Raw genomic sequence first — 21,734 nt, forward strand, 5'->3', positions numbered from 1 at the left:
AAAGAGACCAAGTAGCAGACAAGCATGTGGAAGGGACAGAGGAGGAGAGGGTAATAGATTAGATTGGTAAAGAAAGATTAAATGAAGAGCAAAAAGGATATAGTGTGATTTTTTTCCCCAAAAGGGCAAAACACTTATCATAGTTAACAATAAATACATCAATACTTGCCTAATGTTTATGTGAAACAATGATAATTGTGTAACTGTGAATGGGAGTTTGGGAAGGAAGCAAGAGAATTCAATGTGGATGTGGCTTACACTCAAGAAAAGGTTTGCGAGACCTTGCACTAAGTTCTTTGTTCACCCAAACAAGTGAGGAAGCCAAGCAGAATGCTAGACAGTTGTATCAATAATGAGGATATCTCTGTCTTTAACACTAACATTAAAAATCTACAAGGTATATCTCCAAGCAACAAAACAAATGGTTAAATTAAAGAGATACTGTACTTTTAAAATGGATGCACTTTAGGGCTTTTACAGTTGATGGTTATGTAAGCTCCAGCAATGCTATTAGAAATTGTTTAGATCAGATTAGTCTGTCCTCTCTTGGAAACCACTTAACCTCTTTGTTGGGTTTGCCCATTGACCCCAGCAAAGTAATATATTAGAAGCAATTAGACAATTCAGAAGTGGAAAGACACCAGAAGCAGATGGCCATCCTATTGATTTTTTTATAAGACCTGAGCTGAGACATTGTCCCATTACTTTATATGCTTGAGAAATCTTGTGGCAATTTGTCCCAAACATTAATGAGGTAGGATTACTCTCATTCTTAATCCAAACAACCCATATAATTTGAATGTCATGATTTTATATAAAATAATAACTAGAAACTAGAGCAATTATTATTCATTTTAACTAATGAAATTCATTGCAAACTAAAGGGATCTTGGAAACCTTTGCAGACTTTTAAAATATAGAACTAAAGTGTGTGATGATTTATACCTTGTGTAACCTCCCCCAGTCAGATTGTGCAGGTTATAAATAAATAGATTTTGACCCTTTGGAGAGAATTGGCAGAGGGGAGGATGATTGGAGGAGGGGAAATGAGTGTGGGTTATTTAAATAAGACAGGGAAGGGAGGCACAAACCACTAAATGCTGCAAACCCTATGGAAAACATTTGAAAAAGTTATGATGTGGGGATATTACAACATGATAACAGCTCGTATAACAGAGCCAACTCTGATTCTGAAAAACAAAGTAAATCTCCTAGGGCTTCCACTTACATATGATTCATGACGTTGGGAAGAAACAGAAAATAGAGGCTGTAGTTTAAAAGAATCTCACATGATCTTTTAATTTGTTAGTATACTACTAGCCAGGCAAATCTCAAGATGTGTAGAAGGATAATCTTGGGATTTAAAAACACTCTCATATAAGGTTTAGATCTTTAAAAGTTATCCTGAACAGACCTGAAAGAGAAAACTGTATTTGCCACTTTTCCACTCATAAGAAAAGGAATGTCCTGCAGTACAAATGAGATAATGAAAGAACAAGCTCATTGGTATCTGTTCCAGGATTTTTGCAAGTTAGCAACATTTCTCAGGCTAGACAGCCTGTTATGGTTGTAACTTCTGTAATGTGAAAAATATTCTTGCATTTTCATCCCATTTTGGCCTGTTATTTAAAAAGCTGTAAAGTAAATTTACTGCTGATGGAAGGTGATGGTCTGACAATTCTGAATGCTAAAACTAGAGTATAGCTATGGCAGCACGAAACGCTAACTAGCCCAGTACATGCCTAGGGTCTCAGATAGGTATTACGCAGAGCGGCTAGCCCATCCCACCACTTGTGTTGTTATGGCTACACTCTATTTTTAGCACACTAGCTAGATGAGAGCTAGTGCAATATGTCCCAGCTCCCAATGTAGATATGCACATATGTACCTGAAAGAGGAGTTTGGGTTGAGGTAAGTTCATTTCCATGGTTAGTCAACTTGTTCTCTCACCTGCATTGTCATTAAGCTACCACTTTGTACCTTATAGACACTACTTATGAAGAACTAGACCATGTCACACTCTCTGGACTATAGCAGCCTAGTATTAGTAGCCTATAGCAGCACCATAGCTATGCCAGCATAACCCCATAACAACAGCTAGGTCGATAGAAGCTGCGTCTACACCGAGGGTTAGGTCGGCATAGCTACGGCTATGGATTTTTCACACCCTGAGTGCCGTAGCTATGTTGACCTAAGTTTTAAGCATAGATCAAGCCCTAGATTCCAAACTCATTTCACAGAGGATTTTTATTGTTTTGTCGGCCCCTTTTTGTTGGTCAGGAGTGTGAAAAATCCATATCCCTGACCAGCATAGATGTGTCTACGCTGGGGTTTAGGTTGGCATAACTGTGTTGATGGAAGAATGCTCCCGCCAATATAGCTACTTTTGTTTGGGGAAATGCTATGCCTACACTGACAGAAAAACCTTTTCTGTTGGGGTAGGTGGCATTTACACCATGGGGTTATGCTGGCATAGCTATGGTAATGTAGCTATACCACCTCCATAGTGTAGATATACCCTCAAGCCTGGTCTATCCTTAAAACATATAGATTGACATAGCTATGGTGCTCATGGGTAGGACACCCTGGGAACCATAACTATGTTGACCCTATGCCCTGGTGTGGATGCAATGAGGTCAATGTAAAAATGCTTCCATTAACCTTGCTACTGTCACTTGAGGAAGTGAAAAAAACCCTTCCGTTGCTGTAGGCAGTGACTACGCTGTCAGCTTACAGCAGCATAGCAACACACCCTAACTACTCTACCGCACCTGTAGTGTAGACATGGCCTCAGATACCAACATTATGGGCCACATTTAAACCAGTTACTTAATAAATAAAAGTAATACAGGATAGCTCTTTACACACATTAACAAGACTTCACAACATCCCATAGGCCAGCAGGCATTAGTGTCTATATTTTACACTTGCCCAAGCAAGCAGTGAGAGAGCCAGGATTTGGGCATGCCTGTCTCTAGCACCGAGCTCAGTGCCTTAGAATGTGCTATTTCTCAGGCATGACAGAGATTTGTTAATGAGATCAGGCACCTGAACCAGCTAGTAGGCCACTTACCCTATTTTTAAGTCATATGTCAAAAATATTGTTAATTAAAAAAATAACTGGAAAAAGCCCCTGAAATTTATAGATTCGATTTAGGGCCCAATTTTGGAAATCCCACCTACTGAACTCAATGGCGCTATTTGTCTGATTAAGGATCGCTCACATGAATAAATTGCATCTGACGAAGTGGGTTGCAGCCCACGAAAGCTTATGCCTGCAGAAATGTGTTAGTCTCTAAGGTGCTACAGGACTCTCGTTTTCACATGAATAAGGACTTCAGGATGAGTCCTTATTTTTAAGAGAGGCCAGGAGGTTTGGTCCATCGAAACTTGAAAGCTCAGTGGTAAAATATCAAAGGCATTATGGTGCTGTCTGGATTAGGGGTGGAAATTTATAATATTATTTAATACCAATATGACAAAATTGCAGTAAATATGTTAAAAGATATGCCATGTCAGGTACTATTGGAAAGGTTATAATTTGCTAAGTATTTTAATACTATCTATGTGTATGAATCATGTTTATACTGTAAATTATGAATACATGTGATATATCTGTATCTAAACACTTGTGTTGTGCTACCGGGTTACACCAACCAGGCAGATTAGTGTCAGCATTGATGACTCATCAAGGACCATTACCTTTACAATGAGCCCAGGGAGAGAAGCCAGGACAGCACCTCTGAGTCATCAGGACAGGTAGGGACATGCCTGTGGTCAGGGAGACTGCAAGTGCCTTTCCCTAGCCATGTGCTCCAAGCTTGTGTTTGAAACACGTCATATGGCAAATCAGAGACTATAAAATGCAGCTGGACCATCTCCATTTTGTCTTTATCTCTGCTTCCTACCTCTGGATCAACTCATCTACAGCTGAAGCTGTAAAGCAAAGGACACAAGCCCCCCTCAAGCAATCCTGATCCTGCCCCTCCTGCCACCGGGACTGTGGGGAAGGGGGGCCATGAGGGTGGGCCAGGATTGGGACTGCGGGGGGGATGGGAGTCCATAAGCAGCAGGGTCAGGAGGCAGGGACAGGCTGAGCTGGGACAAAAGCCTCCCCACCTCCCACCAGTCCCGACCCTGCACTTGCCACCTAATGCTCCTAATAATGTTCCTAATATTGCTGCAGAGAAAGAAGCTCAGCATTTAAACCCAGAACAGAGATTTCCACAAAGGACAAGTTTCTCACCATTGGAAATTCTAGATCAAAATTCTAGATTAAAAACAAATATTATTTTGTTTGTTAACTAAGGGCAGGTCTACACTAGAAGCGTTACATTGGCACAGCTGCACCAATGCAGCTGCACCGCTGTAATGCATCTGATGAAGACACTCTAGATCGACAAAAGAGTGCTCTCCTGTCGGCATAACTACTCCACCTTTGCAAGAGGTGGAAGCTATGTCAGCGGGAGATGCTCTCCCGCCGACAAAGCACTGAAGTGGACAGCTCTTAAGTTGCTGTAACTTGCATCGCTCAAGGAGGTGTCTTTTTCACACCCCTGAGTGATGTAAGTTAGGTCGACTTAAGCGGTAGTGTAGACCTGCCCTAAGAAACATCAGACTAAACAAAGATTTTAAAGTTTTTAAATAGTTCTTTTACTTTTTTCATCTAGCCAAGAACATGGAGTGAACCTGAGCAAGTTATAAAGACCCGATTCATGCTGATAGAAAAACCAGATGCGAACATATCTGAGCACCTATCCTAGGTTCCCCATGGTGAAGAACAACCTTCAAAAATCTGGTGTGTACTATGTTTTCAATTTATAAATTAAATGTATTTAAAATTTATGGACTTTGCATGAGCAACTACTTCCTTAGACTTTAAGGCCAAATGTTTCCTCGTTTTTTTCCCCCTGAGTAAAGTAAACCACATTTCTAATAAACATGGAAAGAACTTCCCAGATAAAGTCACTGTTTTTTTGTAAAGTGCCCTCCAGACTCATTATAAAAAAATTTACAACCTAAATTGCACACGTGGTTTGTAATTTTTAAACTTATATAACTGGTACTATGAAAAAAAAAATCAGTCTACTCTAACATGTACACCTCCACATCAATGAGCAACATACAGTAAGAGTTGAACTATAAAGGAAATTAGCACATAAAACTATGTTCAGTTAAGCTCTGCCTTGATCATGAATCAAAGACGCAAGAGAACACAAGGTTTCACTCTGCCATTATCTCTCCCCAATATATATATTCAGATACCTAGTGGAGTATCTGTCATACTTTGACACAATGGGATATGCCAAGCATTGAGCTTTAGCCTTAAATGGAACTGCTTTGTTTCTTTTAGTTTATATGGATCGTGAGTCCTATCAATGTAGCCCAGACAGTGGAGAGAGCAATCACCTTTGGGCTGCAACTTCTTCCACACATGTAGGCAGGGAATAGTTAAGCAGAAGTGGGGATGTGGTGTCTTAGCTTTGCCCTCACAATGCACTGGCCCCCAAACCAAAGATGGGACAAAGCAGAAAGTAATCTGCATAACAAAAGGGCTGGCACAGATTACTTCCCCCTGAAGGAAGGGAGAAGCAGGAACCGGACTCTGGCTTTCATAGTCACAACTATTTTTTGCCCTATTCTAGGGCTGCCATCTCAACAACACAGAAGAAACAGCACCTGGCCACCCTATTACCAACAAAAAGGATCCTGACTATAGCTAATTATTACTACAATGTTTTAGAGAACCATTTTACACAAACACTCACCAGTCACAATAGGTATATTTTTGTTATTTTATCATTTTTCTTACCTTATCATAACATGGCAGCACAGTCTGGACTATGGGGAAGGAGAGAAGAGACTGAATTGTAGGGCATTCTAGCATGACCCAAGTGAAAACAAACAAAAACAAAAAACACCCTGGTATGTTAAATCTTTTAACTGAAAACCAGTCAGGTAAGTTAAAAACCGGCCTGTGATACTCCTACATTCCTGAGGCTGAACAGTCAGGCACTGACCCATACTCTGGCTGGCTTGCAGTCACAGTTTATAGGAGCTTCTCTTTGTATTTGTGAAGGGAAAACTTAATGAAGGAAAGCTAACTCAATGGCTGAATTTTGCATTTACTTCTGAATTTAGTGAGCTGTCTGGTCATTCTTATCTTTTGCAGGATCAATTCTGATAGTCTAGACACAGCTCCTATGACAATTTTATCCCCTTCACTCATGAATCTCTTTCCCCTATTAATTGACAGTCACCCTGTTCTGAAGTAACAGCTGTCATGGGAAGATAATGGTCACAGATTGGAAGGGCCTTTAAGTACGAGGACAGGGTATGAACTGTACTTTGTAGTCAGTGAGGAACCAGTGCAAAGAATAGAAAATAAGGTGATGTTACCTGTAAGCTCTGTGTTCTTGGGGAAACAGGGCACAAAACCACTACTTTCTCTGGTTCACCTGAATCCCCTCCTCCAGCCTCTGCTTGAACCAGAAACCAAAAGCAATGAAAAGGCAGTGGGAGACACACCTACACCCCTCCAAACAAGAGTGATTGGCTTAAGGCAACTCCCCTAGCCTCATCTACATCAAAGATGTAAAAAGGAGGCATCTTGATTAGCATATTGAATGGAGAACAGAAGCCTCATCTACACCGAAGATGGAACAAGAATTAGCATACTGAATGGAGAACCAAGCTCCAAAGCAGGAACCGCACTGAACTCTGGGTTTGGCAAAGCAGGGACACACTGCAATGAACACACACCAGTTAGCAGACCATTCTAGTTATTGATATCCAAAACACTGAATCTGCCTGATTGCGTTGTGAGCTCCCTTGAAGGAACACTGCCCATAGCCAGGAATGATCAGCTCCTATTGTTCAGCATAAACAAAACCACTCTGGTATACTCCCTTGAGTCATTGTTTACCCATAAACAAACCTAGTGTTCTCCCTTGAACCATTGTTTCTTCCTACAAAAACCCTACCCAAGTTCAAACCTCTGGTCTGATGCCTGGATTCAAATGCTGCAACAGGTCCACTGGGACTTCCCCTTTTCCTGACTGATCGTGTTGGAGGCTTTGCCTGTTTCAAGCGCTCCGGACCCTAAGCTGAACAGCCTGTCTCCTGGGAACCTTTGGCCTGCACAGAGTGGTAAGACCCCCTCATCTTCCCCCAACACTCTCTCTCTCTCTCCCTCCCTCTCTGGTTAAGCCTACTTCTTCCCCTGAGACCTAATTTAATCTCTTTCTCTCTCTCTCTCTCTCTTTTAGTCCAGGTATAACTTCCTACTTTTGTAATCAAACCTGGGCTAGCTTTCTCCAATACACCAACTGAAATTGTGTAATATTGTAAGCGTTTGATTGTTTTTCTCTCCTTGTATGATATTACTATTAGTATCATATGCTTTATATACCTGGCAATAAAATAACTGTTATAATCATGCTGGTTGCCAGTCTCTCTCTCTCTCCAAACTTCATTTACTCCTTTGTGTTCTTGACTTCCCTATCTTGCTCTGCAGCAACGCTTCTTTTATCTAAGCCAAAGATCCCTGGAGTGCCCAAAAATCCTGTGGGGTTTGCTCATCAAGGGGGTTACTGCTAGAGTAATTGTAGAGTGGAGGGGGTGGGCAGCTGAGAAGTGCTTCTCTGCCTAGTCTGTGGAGTCCAGGGGCAAATAAGAGTGGCAGCTGAAAGTGCTGTTTGGACCCAGCCTGCTCAGAAGTGTGATCTATTCTAGTGTGGTGCAAAGGGGCATATAAGGGTAGTCGCTGAAAGTGCTGTGTCACCCAGCCTGACAGTGCTGATAGCCTGGTCCACTCAGATGCACTCTGTTAATCTGAAATGTGTGTGTGTATCTGTGGAGGGTTTATTTGAATCTGGGGCTGGAGGAACCCAGCCCCAAAAACCTTAGGTCCTGCAGGATAGCTCCATTGGGAGGGGACTTGTAGGTATATGAACACACAAGTAACACAAGCAGTACATTAATAGAATCACACACATCCTTCCATGAAAGTAACCCTAAGAAAGGAGCGTACCTCAAGGTGACAAGCAAATCTGGTAACAGTGACATGTTCAGAATGTCCGATGTTGCTAAGCAGACTGAGTGACTACTGCTACATTCTCTGCCAGTGGGAGCATTTTCAGTGTCTGATTTCAGGTAGCTGCTCTTTATTCAGATCCTGATTTTAGCTGAGAAAGCTGGAAGATGGTGTTGTTCACATGTGATATAAAGAAGATGTTGTTCACATACAGCTAGCTCCTCAGCTTATGTTATTTCACAAACTATCTCATCAGCTTCATAAAGATCCTGATAATATATGGAGGAGAAGATTGAGCTGTGTGGGACTTTCCAGGTGGGGGTCTTTAGAGTTGGAGGAACAGGTGGTCTATATTAATGACTTTTCAAGTTTGATCTGAGAGGCAAGATCTAATTTATTTCAGCATGTTTCTCTTCACCACTGCAGCTTCTTGTTGACAACCTAGGAGCATTTGGGGCAATTCAGTGATATTAAAGGCTACATTTAGGCCCAGCATTATGAATGTTTTAGTACAAAAATTTGAGTGCACAAATATAGAGACTGTTTTGAAAAATGTGACCCCTATATCAGTAGCATTTCATTAGGCACCTGCATGAAATCAAGGGCTTTTATTTCAAATATTTGTATTCACATTTTTTTCATGGACTTTTAATGCTTCAAATCATCAGTTATGGAACTGAAATAATACAAGAGCTAGTCTTACCCACAATATTTAAATTCCTGGAGTCAAAATTCCATAGAAAGACCAGATTTAAGGTTATTTTCACTTCACAATTTGCCTGTCGAACCATCAAAAAGCCTATGAAAAACACTGACACAAATGCTAGAATATTCAGCTTTATTTGGGTTTATTCAAATATTGGTAATTTGGGGTTCACTTGTGGTTCTGTGTAACCTAGATGTTCAGTCAGTTACATGGAATTTTTACAAACACTGTGGAAGACAATAGAAAGGCAAGCACATATGTTATAATTACTTGGATAGATGTTTATGTGAAGCATTTTGTTAGTTTGATCTCTAGATGGTGCCAAATATGTATTTATATCTTCTCAGGTAGTGGAATTTATCTTCATGTGGATCCTACATACAATTTTGTCAGAAAAAACCTTTTTCCTCAGCAGCTTTTGCCCCTGTGTTCTCAGCAAATTTTCCCACAATTTCCCTTGGCCAAGGTTTGCTGGGTGAGTCCTTTAGACCTCTTCAAAACCACTCCATATTGGGCCACAGGAGTTGCTCAGAATAACACAGGAAATCTGACTTAATGGCTTTCTCACATGACAGTAAGCAGCACTAATCACTGAACAAAGTATGAGAAACTGCAACAATCCTGTGTTTGCAGGGGATAAGCTGTGAATTTATAGATCTTTTCCATCTCTGACTTCTATGATTCAGTGACCATGTGGGCCACAAGGCTGATTCTCACTGTCTTTAAATATCTTTAAATTTGTCTTTAAATATATATTGAATGTTCCTTTAAAAAAAAACAAAAAAACAAAAAAAACAAAAAAAAAAAACCCAAAAAACCAAGCAAGCTCACTAAATGAAACAAGCTGGTAAAGTAATACTGCATATGGTACTAGTAAAAATGTAATAGTAAGAGTTGGCTACAGCCAAGAAACCTTTGTATTAATTCTCTGGAGCTTAGAATATAGTCTAATGTAATTACCTGCTCTACTTTTTAACATTTTATGAGAAAAGTGTGTGTTTTAAAAAATTATCTTTCCATATAAAACATAAAACAGACAGGTCTGGATTAGACAAAGGGCCTGATTCTGCTTCCACTGAAGTCAATGGCAAAACTTCCATTGACAAAAATGAGAGCAATCGCATGAAATAAAAGCAAATTTATCAATGTTCTTTTTTAATTTGGTGACCAGACAACCAGGTTTTACTAATAAGGTTTCTCTAATTCACGGTTTTGCTACATGTTTTTCCCCCCACCCACGACCTCCGGACAACCTACTTTTTTCTTTTGTGATCCCAAGTCACCCTATATTTTCTTCTGAAGCCAATACACCGGACTCCTTGGATGTCTCTATCTCAGAATCTCTCACACTGTTTCAGTCAAAAAAATTAAAATATAAATACATACAAAATTGTCAATTTTTAAAAGTGTATTTCCACGGAAATGTATAATGCAAAATATTTTCAAAAAACCTTGACATTGCAAACTGGTCAAAGAAAATGTATGTAATAAAAATGCTTGAAATAGCATCATGATATATAGAAAGAGCAATGTGCTGGGAACATGTCACTAATGAGGGAGGGAGCTGAGAAGCTCCAGCCTTGCATGATGCATGCTAAAAGGAACAAACAATTCAGTGTTAGCCATTGTTCTCAACCTTTGGGATGACAACCCCAGTGCAGATCAAAAAATTGGTTTTTAGGGATCACCAACTTCTCTATAAAATCTAAACTTCCATTTATTAAAGAAAGAAAGAAAGAAAGAAAAAGGCATTCTACTCCTTTTGCTTGCACAGATACTTTTCCAAATGAAGAGCTTCTTTAATTTGGGTTATTGAATCTATAGTGCCAAGGAATGTGCTGTTCGTGACATTTTCAATAAGAGTGCATGAATGGTGGTGGAATGTGCATTTGGATGTTTAAAGGCTTGCTGGTGCAGCTTGCTCACTAGGTTAGACCTCAGTGAACACAACATCCCAGCTGTTATCTCTGCCTCCGTGTGCTCCATAATGTGCGTGAAATAAAGGGTCATGGAGGCTGGTAGGCTGGCCACACATTTTGAGCAGCCAGATACCAGTGCTATGCTGAGAGCCAACCGCAGAGCACTGCGTCTCAGGGAAGCATTGAAAACCCATTTTTGGAATGAACCGCAGTAATGTACATGTCAGTGCTGTGCCTTCCTTTCCCATCCCACCCCCGCACCATCATTCCCCCTCTTCTTTCCCCACGGACAATCTCCGAGCTATCAATGAATAAAGAGTAATATTTTTTAAAGCAGTAAAGTTTTATTGGTGACCTGTTACAGTGTTGGCTGACTGTTTTGCAGGGGCTGCAGAGGGAGCCTGTTCTGTCGCTGCTCTTCCTGGAGCTCTACCAGACACGTCAGCATGTCAGACAGATCCCTCATAATTTGCAGCATCTCCTCTTGCGTAGCATGCTCCTGCTCCTGGGCTGATTTTCTGTTTTCCATGTCCATGTTCATTTTCTCTGACAAAGAAACCTTCTGCAAAGGATTGCAGAATACCTACACGAAAGCTTCCTGGAAATATCCCCACAGGATTCTAGGAGCATCCCTGTGCACATAAATCTCTTTTGGGGGAAGCCTCTGCTTAAGTGGACCATCAGCCTAGAAGCCCATCCCCACAAACACACAGACTCCTTTTTCCATAGAAATAAGAAGTTGGACTGGGACTATAACTATAGAAATACCATTTGCTATACACACTCACCAGATGTGCCTTCCCCAGCATCTTGGTCACTTGCACTGCCCTGCATCCAGCTGGGCTGCTCTGGGATCACAAACAGGTCCTGTCTTTCAGGGAGAATGGAAACCCCACTCTCCCACTCCCTGTTCTCCTCATCCTCCTCCTCCTCATCCACAGAGTCTTCCTCATTCATCCTGGACTGAGATTCTACGGAGGTATCTATGCTGCCTGGTGATACAGTGGTGGGATCACCACCAAGAATTGAATGCAGCTCCTCATAAAAGCGGCATGTCTTTGGGGACGAGACAGAATGACTGTTTGCCTCCCTAGTTTTCTGATATGCCTGCCTCAGCTCTGATTTTAACATGGCACTGCTGCACGTCCCTGTTGTGGCCCTTCCACCATACCATGCAATATCTTCTCATACATATCCAGATTTCTTTTGCTGGCTTGGAGCTGAGCCAAAACAGACTCTTCACCCCACAGGCTGATGAAATCCAAGACCTCAGGTCGACTCTATGCTGGAGCACATTTGGGGCATGCAGTCACCATGAGCAGTTCAGCTACAAAGCTCTCTCCACGCTGACCAAACAGGAAATGGGAATTCAAAATTTCCCAGGGCTTGACGGGAGGAGCTATTTCCTGTTTAAGTGGCCATGGTGCAGCAGAGAACAAATGTCCAGAGTGGTCACAACAGAGCATTATGGGGTACTTCCTGGAGGGCAATGGCATCAATTTATGTTGCGCTCTGCCTACACCAATGTTTATTTGACTCCTGCAATTCGACTTCAACGCTACGCCACTTGTGGAGGTGGTTTTATTAAATCAAATTTTACCGCGATTTAGGTTGGCGCAACTGACATGCCAGTGGAGATGAGTACTTCATGTGATCGATGGAAGCTGCATTCCCTCGACCTACATTGTCAATGTAGACCAGGCCAAAGCTGAAAGTGACAAGCATGCAGAGCCTGCCTCTGTCTACATGAACATTTGCTTAAAAATACTCCCTCAAACTATGCCTTGTTACACTTCAGCCAGTGTGTAAAAGAGACCTGATGTATACATTTTATGCCAGAAGAAATCTTATGTCAGTAACAATTCATCCTCTCATAACATTTTCCATGCGGTGTTCTGTCCTCTCATTTATTTTCAGGTGTTTACAGTCTCTAATAAGCACCTACCTTTACCATACTGGACTATGTCCCCGAACTGTGCTAGGTTTTTCATTCCTAGTTCTTCTAGCCTGCTTTTCATCTACTTAGTCACATGCATTTAGAAGGAGATGAAAAACAGATTTTATTAAATTGACATAAAATTCAATAAAGCTGCACTAAATTGTTTATTCCTATAAAATTCAGTGTTTATTACCAAGGTTTGCTTATTGAGTCTCTGCAGGAGACTTACTTTTTAAGCAGGAAGTGGGGATAAAGTGTGGTCGGCTGTTCACAGCAGGAGGCTGGAGGAGGGGCAAAGACTGCTGGGTTCTATTCACACTTCTGCCACTGAATCTGCGTGTGACCTTAACCAAGTCACTTAAAGCCAGATTCTGCCACCATTATTCACTTTAGGTAGCGCCCACTCCATGAGTAGTCCCATTGAAACCAACAGGACTAAAGCCCCATTCAGCAAAGCATTTAAGCACGTATTTAAGTGCTTGGAGGAATACAGATGGATTTCTGAATTCAAACCTAATTTTGAATAAGTATTATTCAACATGGGAGAGGGGAAGATTCTAAGCTTTAACCTCTCTGTGCATTAAATTTCCCAACGGTAAAATGGACATAATTGGTACTTCCTAGGGATTGTAAAATGTCTTGAGCGCCTAGGATGAAAGGTACTATTTATTGTAATTGTAAAGTCTTATTTTCAAGATCACATGAATTCTGAAAATGGATGAGTATTCATGTAACTTGCTGACATACCGAAAGCACCAGGCTTGTCAGTAGGACTGTATTTCTTTCCACTTGCAGCCTACACTACCACTTTCATCTTTGCAAGACTGAAAACCTTTTAATAATAATTAATAGAAAGTGCATCATTTCTAAAAACTTCAACAGCTTTTTGTTTACCAGGAAGTAACTAATAAAACCTTCCCAAAAATGACAACCGAATTAATAACTGGCCAAGTACTGCAAAAAAGTATTAATAGATCTAAGTATGAATAAAACCCATGAATTCATTTCAGAGATATTCACAACCCAATTTTTGGTTTCCCGGAACATTTGTTCAAATGATTATTTGCTAGAATGTGTACAGAAATCAAAAGGCTCACAAATACTTTTGCAAACGAAAGCTGGAAGTATTTGCAGAATCCAGGAGAGGCTGTGTTGTTGGGTAGTTAGTGTTAGGCTCCAAGGCATATTTTAGGCCTGAGAGATGCCTGCTGTGATTTTTTTAAGAGTCTGTTCAGATACTGTTTATCAGTTTAAGCTTAAGTAGAACTGTGCGTGTGACCTGTCCGTGCCTAGGGTAGTCACCTGAAAATGCCAAGGTCAGGGCAGACTGTAAAAGGAGAGCAGATTCTCCCAGTGCTGATGGGTGACACTGATGTCAGGCTTCCCAAACAGCCACAAACTGCTTCTGATTTCCCCACACTGGTTATCAAGAAGCCAGTCCACAAAAGCACACAGCCCCCTTTACTGCATTCCAGTTCCTGGCTCCCAAATCAGCCACGAGGTCCAGTAAAGAGATTAGTTCTTTAAACTCTATGCTCTTTACTAAAAAGGTTTCCTCTGACCTCAAAGGGTCAGCCACAGCACCAGATCAATATAAGTTTGGATCTTACCCAAAATACCATGCTGCCAGCCAATCATTTAGTAACTAAAACTAAAGGTTTATTGTAAACAGAAAGAAATAAACCATAAGAGAAATGTTAAAGGGTCAAAGCAAATCAAATACATACAGATGATTGTAAATCCATATACATCAAGTTTCTGGGAGAATTGTGGAGTTACAAGCTTGTACAGTTCCTCTGGTATACATCCAGTACCTATATGGGTCTAAGTCCTTCGGTTCAGTTGCAAATGAATTGATCCAGGGGTAGGTATGTGTCTGTAGCTGAACAGGAACAAAGACAAAATGGATTTTGTGGCTTGGCCTTATATACCCTCTGGTCCTGGCCATGTGGTCTTGTGGAATGTTACAAGAACTAAAATGGAGTCCAGAGTTACATGGGCCAATCCTGGTAACTCTTCAGGTATGCCTTTAGTGTCTTCCTGGGCCCCTTGCATCCGTGAGTGTCTTAATGGGCCATTAAGCCGGCTATTGTCCTGCCGCCATCCTATCTGGGGTGTTGCCCAGGCAGCACAATTTGAAATATAGATATCTCAAATACTATCTATAACTTCCATTTCACATATTACACATGAACATAAGTATTATCATGTGACTTAGCATATTATAACCTTTCTAACAGTACCTGACATGGCATATCTCAGATGAATTATTATGATTTTGACATATTGATGTTAACCCATATGTTAAATGCAGGATTTGGTCCTCACCTTTTAATAGGGTGACCAGATAGCAAGTGTGAAAAATCAGGATGGAGGTAGGTGGGGGGTAATAGCACCTATATAAGAAAAAACACCAAATATCAGGACTGTCCCTATAAAATCAGGACATCTGGTCACCTTACCCTTTAAGTAGATTATGAATAATTTTGTTCTAGTAATGAGCAGAGCTGTGTGAAAGTCTGAAGTTTAAATTCATAAGGGTTAGTCCAATTTTTTTCTCAGTTTTGCTTTGAGTTCATTTGACCTCACCCTGAAATTCAAAGTGGAAACTTGCCTGAAACTATCAAGGTTAATTTTTTTTTAAACTACCCAATGTGAGGCATTTTACAGAACAAGTAAATGACAGGTCCCTGCCTCAAAGGGATTATACCTTAAATTTTAGACAAAAATGAACGAACAAAAGTAGGGGGAAATGATAAGGTAAGAACAAACTAAAAACACGATGACACAATTACCACATTTAAGCAGGAACACATCTTAATGATGGTATTGCTTTCATTTGTTTTAACTCATTGCTTGTATAGTAAGGGCCAGGGTGTTTAGGTGAAGAGACCAGATTTCCTTAAGTAATCAGCGCCCATTGCTGTCCGTTAGAGCTGAGGGACACTGAGCAATTTTGAAAAGCCGATAACTCCATTATGTGCTTGGGCTGTTTGGTGCTCAGCCTTTTTGAAAAATCTGATGTTAGCTGCTGCGGCAGCAGAGAAGTTTTACTGGCTTTCCTCCAAAAACCACAAAATGACCTAGCTTCATTCATAAATTGGCCCAGATTTGAGAAGCTCAGAGAATCTGGTTTGTGTTTTGAATTTGTAACAAAATCTCCAACCAAGGGAGTGGAATTAGGTTTTGTTTGTTTACACAGCTCTACTAATCACTGTTAATTATTGAGCACTAACTGTACTAGACTCTGTAAAAACAACGAGGTGATAAGGTCCCGGTTCTCAAATAATGTACACTATATAGGCTCAGTTCTGCACCCCTTAATCATACTGAGGGCTAGTCTCTACACTGAAAACGTACAGCAGCACAGCTAGATCGGTACACTTGTGCCATTGTAAGAGCACTTGTGTAGCCACATTATGTTGACAGGAAAAACTCTCCCGCTGACATAATAAAACCACCTAGATGAGCGGCGGTAGCTATGTCTGCGGACAGCATCTGCTGATATAGCACTGTCCACACAAGCACTTATGCCGGCAAGATTTATGTCACTCAGGGGTGCATTTTTTTCACATTCCTAAGCAACAAAAGTTTTGCTGGAATAAGTGCTAGTGTAGACAAGGCTTTAGTAATAATGTATTCCTGAAGTTTATTTATTCACGGAGTAAGTACTTGTAAAGGTTAGGGATACACTCCTACTTATTGAAAGTTCTGCATTTAAACATAGAAGAGATTCTATATATTACAGATTTTATTTCTTTCCTGCTATTATATGTTTTTTCCTTTGTATTTCTGTAGCTTTATTCCTATAAAAAGAGTGGAATCAACTGCACCATTTTACTCGCAATAATTTGTTTAAATGCTGACCTCTGGTGGCATTAGGGAAGAGCTTTAGTTTTAGTGGAATATGCTGCTCAAAAGTTGAGAGGTGATATATTATGCTGAAATAGTTACACAACTTATTGAACAATTTGTTGTATTTATAGACACAAAACAATGTAAGATAATGATAAAATATGGAAGAAAAGTGAATGTTTTTGTTATCTCTTACAGTAAAGAAAACATGTCATAGGGAGATTAATTGACTAAGATCTGTGTCTCTATTCTGGTGCAGGATACAACTAACTGTACAGTAATGGAAGTTACTGATATTGTCTGGCACGAGAATCAGGCTCCTGGATTGTTTACTCATGAATCAAATATTACTCTTTCAACAGCTGGAGGTTAACAACCTTCAGACATATGCAATCAAAAGAGTCCAATGGCCAGATTCCTTTGCCAAATTCTTTTGATTACATGTTTATGGAAAATTAAATATATTTTCAAAAACATGTACAACAACCATGTCATCTACCCATAGGGATTTTACATATTTAAAATGTGAATTTAAAAGTAACATCTGGTATTTAATAATACTTCTTTGTTGTCTTTATCAATGGTCACCAAATTTTATAGCAGCATGGGGTGTACCACAGCAGCTAAGGTAGTTAATACTGCCATTATAAAGCCTTTTTGGGTGCGTGTGCCCTCAAGCTTGTCTAACTAACCGCACTAGAAAACAGTGTGGTGCTACACCAGTCCCCAACGTGTCGGGTGCCACTCTGAGCACACCACAGGCTCAGATGCAATCAGTGTAAGTGCATCAAGCACCAGGTCTGGCAGACTGTACCCTTGGTGGGTTCTCATAAACACTCATTGCATCAGAATAACAAGAATTGCTTTACTAGGGCTGCCAAAAACAAACACTCCAATTACTCAAGGCAAGATGACTTTAAATGATGAGCCAACTGTTCCTAACTCAGCCCATAGGGCCAGTTCAGGACAGGAGTATGAAGACAGAGCTCCTCAGGCAAAGGGCCAGTGATACTCACTCCAGGCCACTCCTTGTTAACCTGAAGAAGGGTTAAGGAGTTCAGACCCCCGCCGTATCTATCACCGGACTCTGTGCAGCGGTAAAACACAACACATTTATTTAAGAAACCAAAACACAACAGGTAAATCAATAAATCAATTAACAATTAGGAATAAGTTGCTTGGGGGTTAACTGCCATAAAAAAAATTCTAAGACCATTTAGCAAATGCTGACCAAGCACTTGTGGGTACACCTGTCCTTCCCCTTGTCTGGCCTTGCCCCCCTTCCTTGTAGCTGCCCCTGATTGGCGGGACCCCTCCCTCCCCCGCCCACCAGCCCCGCTCCTCCCTTGCTGCCCTCCTCCCGCCCCACTGTTTTGTTTGTTGCACCCTGCTTACTTGGGCTCCCTAGAGGACTTTCTGGTAGGTTTGTTTGCCCTGCCTTAGCCCCTGGTGTTAGTTTGTTTCCTTTTTTAAAAAAAATCATGTCACTGTTGTTCTTCTCCCCACAGTGTGTAGAGCACCGATTCCTGACTATGGAAAGAAGACCACAAGAACTGGATCTGAACGTGAAGCCGGATTGGATAATAAGCCATGACAGCTGGCACCAGCCGGGACCAGGATTGCTGACCAGGTAAGTAGTGCTGATTGTTTTCAGTGGTAAGGACGGACTGTCTCTTTTACTTCAGGAGGCTGGAGATGTCTGTTGCATGCATATGTTGCCTCAGATGGACAGCACCCAACTGCCCCTTGTTGAGAACTTAAATAACCTCATCTGGACCCAATCTTAACCAATCAGATGCCCGGATTTTCCCACCTTCCTTGTCTATTGCACATGGTACATGTTTTGCAATTAGCACTAAAATATCTGCACACGATACCAATATTCCAGTTCCAGCCGGTTATCAGCTGTTTGTCTCAGAAACCAAACAGAGAGGGGAAGGGCCACATCCAAGGAGGGACGTGTCTGAAATGTATCAGATCTTAACAATTCCCCTCTTTGATACTTGATGTAATCAAAACTTTAGTGTACCACAATAGACATATACTGCTTCAACACTTCAAACTTGACTTTTACCCATACAGTCAGGAGAACTATGTATATTAGTATTGTGTGTTGTATTGCTACCCTAATCATGCCCAGAGGCAACACCACCTGCATGAAAGATGCATTTTGACTGAATTCCCACCATCGATGTAACTTAGTATCCTCCCTTTACACTTTGTACCTGTTCAATGGAATGCCTCACAGGCCTGGTCTACACGGGCGACGGAGGTCAACATAACATCACTTACGTCAATCTCCGAAAGCCTGTGTCTACACTGGTATGGCAGTTCCGTCAACTCAAACTGCGGCAAAAGTCAACGTAATAAAACCACCTCCACAAGTGGTGTAGCACCTAAATCGATTTTATTGGGTCGATTTTGCGTCAATGTAGACAGAGCGTAATGTAATTCGACGATAATGGCCTCCAGGAGGTATCCCACAATGCCCCATTGTGACTGCTCTGGACAGTCGCACTGTGCTGCTCTGTGGTCACGCTACCTGAAAATGGCCCCTCCGCTCTTGCCCCGGGAAAATTTGAATGTTCATTTCCTGTGCTGCCTGTGTGGAGAGAGCTTTGTTGCTGTACTCCTCACGGCTACTGCAAAGCCCAAACACGCTCCAGCATGGAGTCGACCAGAGGTCTTAGATCTCATCAGTCTGTGGGGCGAGAAGTCCGTTATGGCTCAGCTCAGAGCCAGCAAAAGGAATTTGGACATTTACGGGACGATATCCCAGGGCATGTTGGAGAAGGGACACAACAGGGATGCGCAGCAGTGCCGCATGAAGATCAAGGAGCTATGGCAGTCATATCAAAAAGCCAGGGAAGCTAACAGCTGTTCTGGCTTCTCACCGAAAACATGCCGCTTCTATGAGGAGCTGCACACAATTCTCAGTGGTGACCCCACCACGGTGCTGCCCCCCAGCATCGATACCTCCGCTAGATCACAGTACATGGACAATGATGAGGATTCTGTGGACAAGGAGGAGGAGGAGGCTGAGGGGAGCAGGGTGCAGGAGAGCGGGCTGTCCCTTCTCCCAGACAGTCAGGACCTATTCCTGACCCCAAAGCAGTCCAGCAGCACACAGGACAACAATAATGATCCCGGGGAAGGCACACCTGTTGAGGTTTTTTTTCTTCTTAGCAGTTCTGTCCTTTTAAAAGGGGGCAGGGGGCAGGAAGGGGATTTCAGGCGTTTAGTGGACTTTACTGGGGGGTTACCCCCCAGAACAGATTATTTATGTGCAGAGATATGCTCCAAGAATCATCAGTTGATATCTCAAGGAAACTTTAGGTAGTCTGTTATCCTTTGCACAAGATTTCAGGGGAGGGCAGCCTTGTTCCTTCCTCCCCAGAAGGATACTTTGCTGTGCCACGCAGCAATCAAGGGAACCGGCATCATGGCGGAACACAGCATAGTGGCATAAGGGCCAGGCTGGTACCCCGCTGTGTGCAGCAAATCTTCCCTTTCCTCGTACATTACCCTCAGGAGACTGATATCGCTCATGGTCACCTAGGGAAGACGGTGCATGTTTAAAATACCCGAGCTGCACAGCAGATACCCTGTACCTCTGTATTCCCCATTGTAGTGTCCTACCAAGTCACTTTAATTATTTTGATTTGGTTTCAGAAGAGACTATTAACCCACCCGCGCTATCCTTAGATCCCCTGTGGCCGCCTCCTGACAAAACTTTCATCCAAATTAAACCATGTTGCCCAGGCACCCCTCTAACACAGGGCATTTGAAATGAACTTTTTAAAGAACATTAATCCTCTCTACAGTAAAGTGCCCCTAGCTTACCATCTCTGTAACGGCACAGTGAGCTGACGCTTCTGGGATGTTAGGAATGGAATGAGGGTCTGGGTTTGCCTTGTGCACTGCAAGGGGAGTATTTTATACATTGTTGTAGTTGTTTCATTTTCTAACAATGGCAACCTTGTGCATTTCTTTTCATTCTGTAGAGACCTTGGCCTTGGCCCAACCCTCTAGAAATGCTGCGGAAAGGGTATTGCAGATTAGAAAGAGGAAAAAAAATCAAGAGACAACATGTTTGGTGAGCTCATGAACGCCTCCGCGGCCACAGAGACAGAGCTCAGAGCTTGGCGGCTGACCTTGTTCCAAAATATGGACATGGACAGGGAGAGTCGCAGAGAAATGCAGGCGCATGATCGCAGTACCACCCAGGAGATGCTGTGAATCATGCACGACCAGGCAGCATGCTCCGGCAGCTTGTGGAGCTTCAGGAGAAGTGGAGGTTGGACAGAGTCCCGCTGCAGCTCCTCCGCCTGTGGCTTTGCTGCCCTGCCTCTCCCTCACCCCCAAGAGGTCTCAGAGGAGAATGGCCAGGCTGCAGTACGTGATGCACTCCACCCCAGTGGAGGTGAGCGGAAAGCAGCGGCAGCCCTGCTGACAGCTGGCCTGAAAGAAACTACGCAATCCCTTGAGACTGTAAATGAACACTCCCCCCCGTGACTTGAATGTTCATAAATAAAAGTTTGCATCATTTCAACACGTTTCTTTATTAAATCATATCTTGTTTGGGAGGGATTTGGAGGATACGGATATCAATGGTGGGGGGGGACAGGAACAGAAATCAGTCCTGCATCTCATTGCAGAACCTGGTTTTCAATGCTTCCCTTAATGCAAAGAGCTCCGCGATTAGCTCTCAGCGTAATGTTGGCATCAGGCTGCTCATAATTGGCGGCCAGTCTTTCTGCCTCCACAGCCCAACCCTGGAGGAACCTCTCCCCCTTCGCTTCACACACATTATGAAGAACACAGCATGCAGATATCACTGATGGGAGGTTCTTTTCACTCATATCCAGCTAGTGAGCAGACTCCTCCATCTGGCCTTTAAATGCCCAAACGCACAATCAACAACCATTTTGCAAGTGCTTAACCTGTTATTAAAACACTCGTTGTCGCTGTCAAGGTTCCTGGTGTACGGCTTCATTAGCCAAGAGAGCAAGGGGTAAGCAGGATCCCCCAGGATCACTATTGGCATTTCCACACCCCTGATGTGAATTTTTTGGTCAGGGAAGAAAGTGCCCACCTGCATGTTAGAGAACAGCTCCGAATTCCGAAATACATGTGCCATGCACCTTCCCAGATCACCCCACATAGATCTCGGTGAAACGACCCTTGTGATTCACAAGGCCCTGCAGGACCATGGAAAAGTACTCCTTGTGGTTTATGTACTTGGTTTCTAGGTGAGCAGGTGCTAAGATAGGGATGTGT

The 21,734-nt window shown here is 42.2% G+C and overlaps 1 long non-coding RNA gene across 1 annotated transcript; it reads left to right on the forward strand.

Moving 5' to 3' along the window:
• The first annotated feature begins 7,025 nt into the window (after positions 1–7,025).
• LOC137145902 (uncharacterized) lies at positions 7,026–21,006 on the forward strand. The gene is made up of 3 exons (XR_010917788.1): positions 7,026–7,149; positions 17,963–18,084; positions 20,459–21,006. It is a non-coding gene; the product is annotated as an uncharacterized lncRNA (long non-coding RNA).
• The last annotated feature ends 728 nt before the right edge of the window (positions 21,007–21,734 follow it).

This window comes from Emydura macquarii, unplaced genomic scaffold (assembly GCF_026122565.2).
Source record: "Emydura macquarii macquarii isolate MOO-44397 ecotype Brisbane River unplaced genomic scaffold, CSIRO-AGI_Emac_v2 contig_3671, whole genome shotgun sequence".
NCBI lineage: Eukaryota > Metazoa > Chordata > Testudines > Chelidae > Emydura > Emydura macquarii.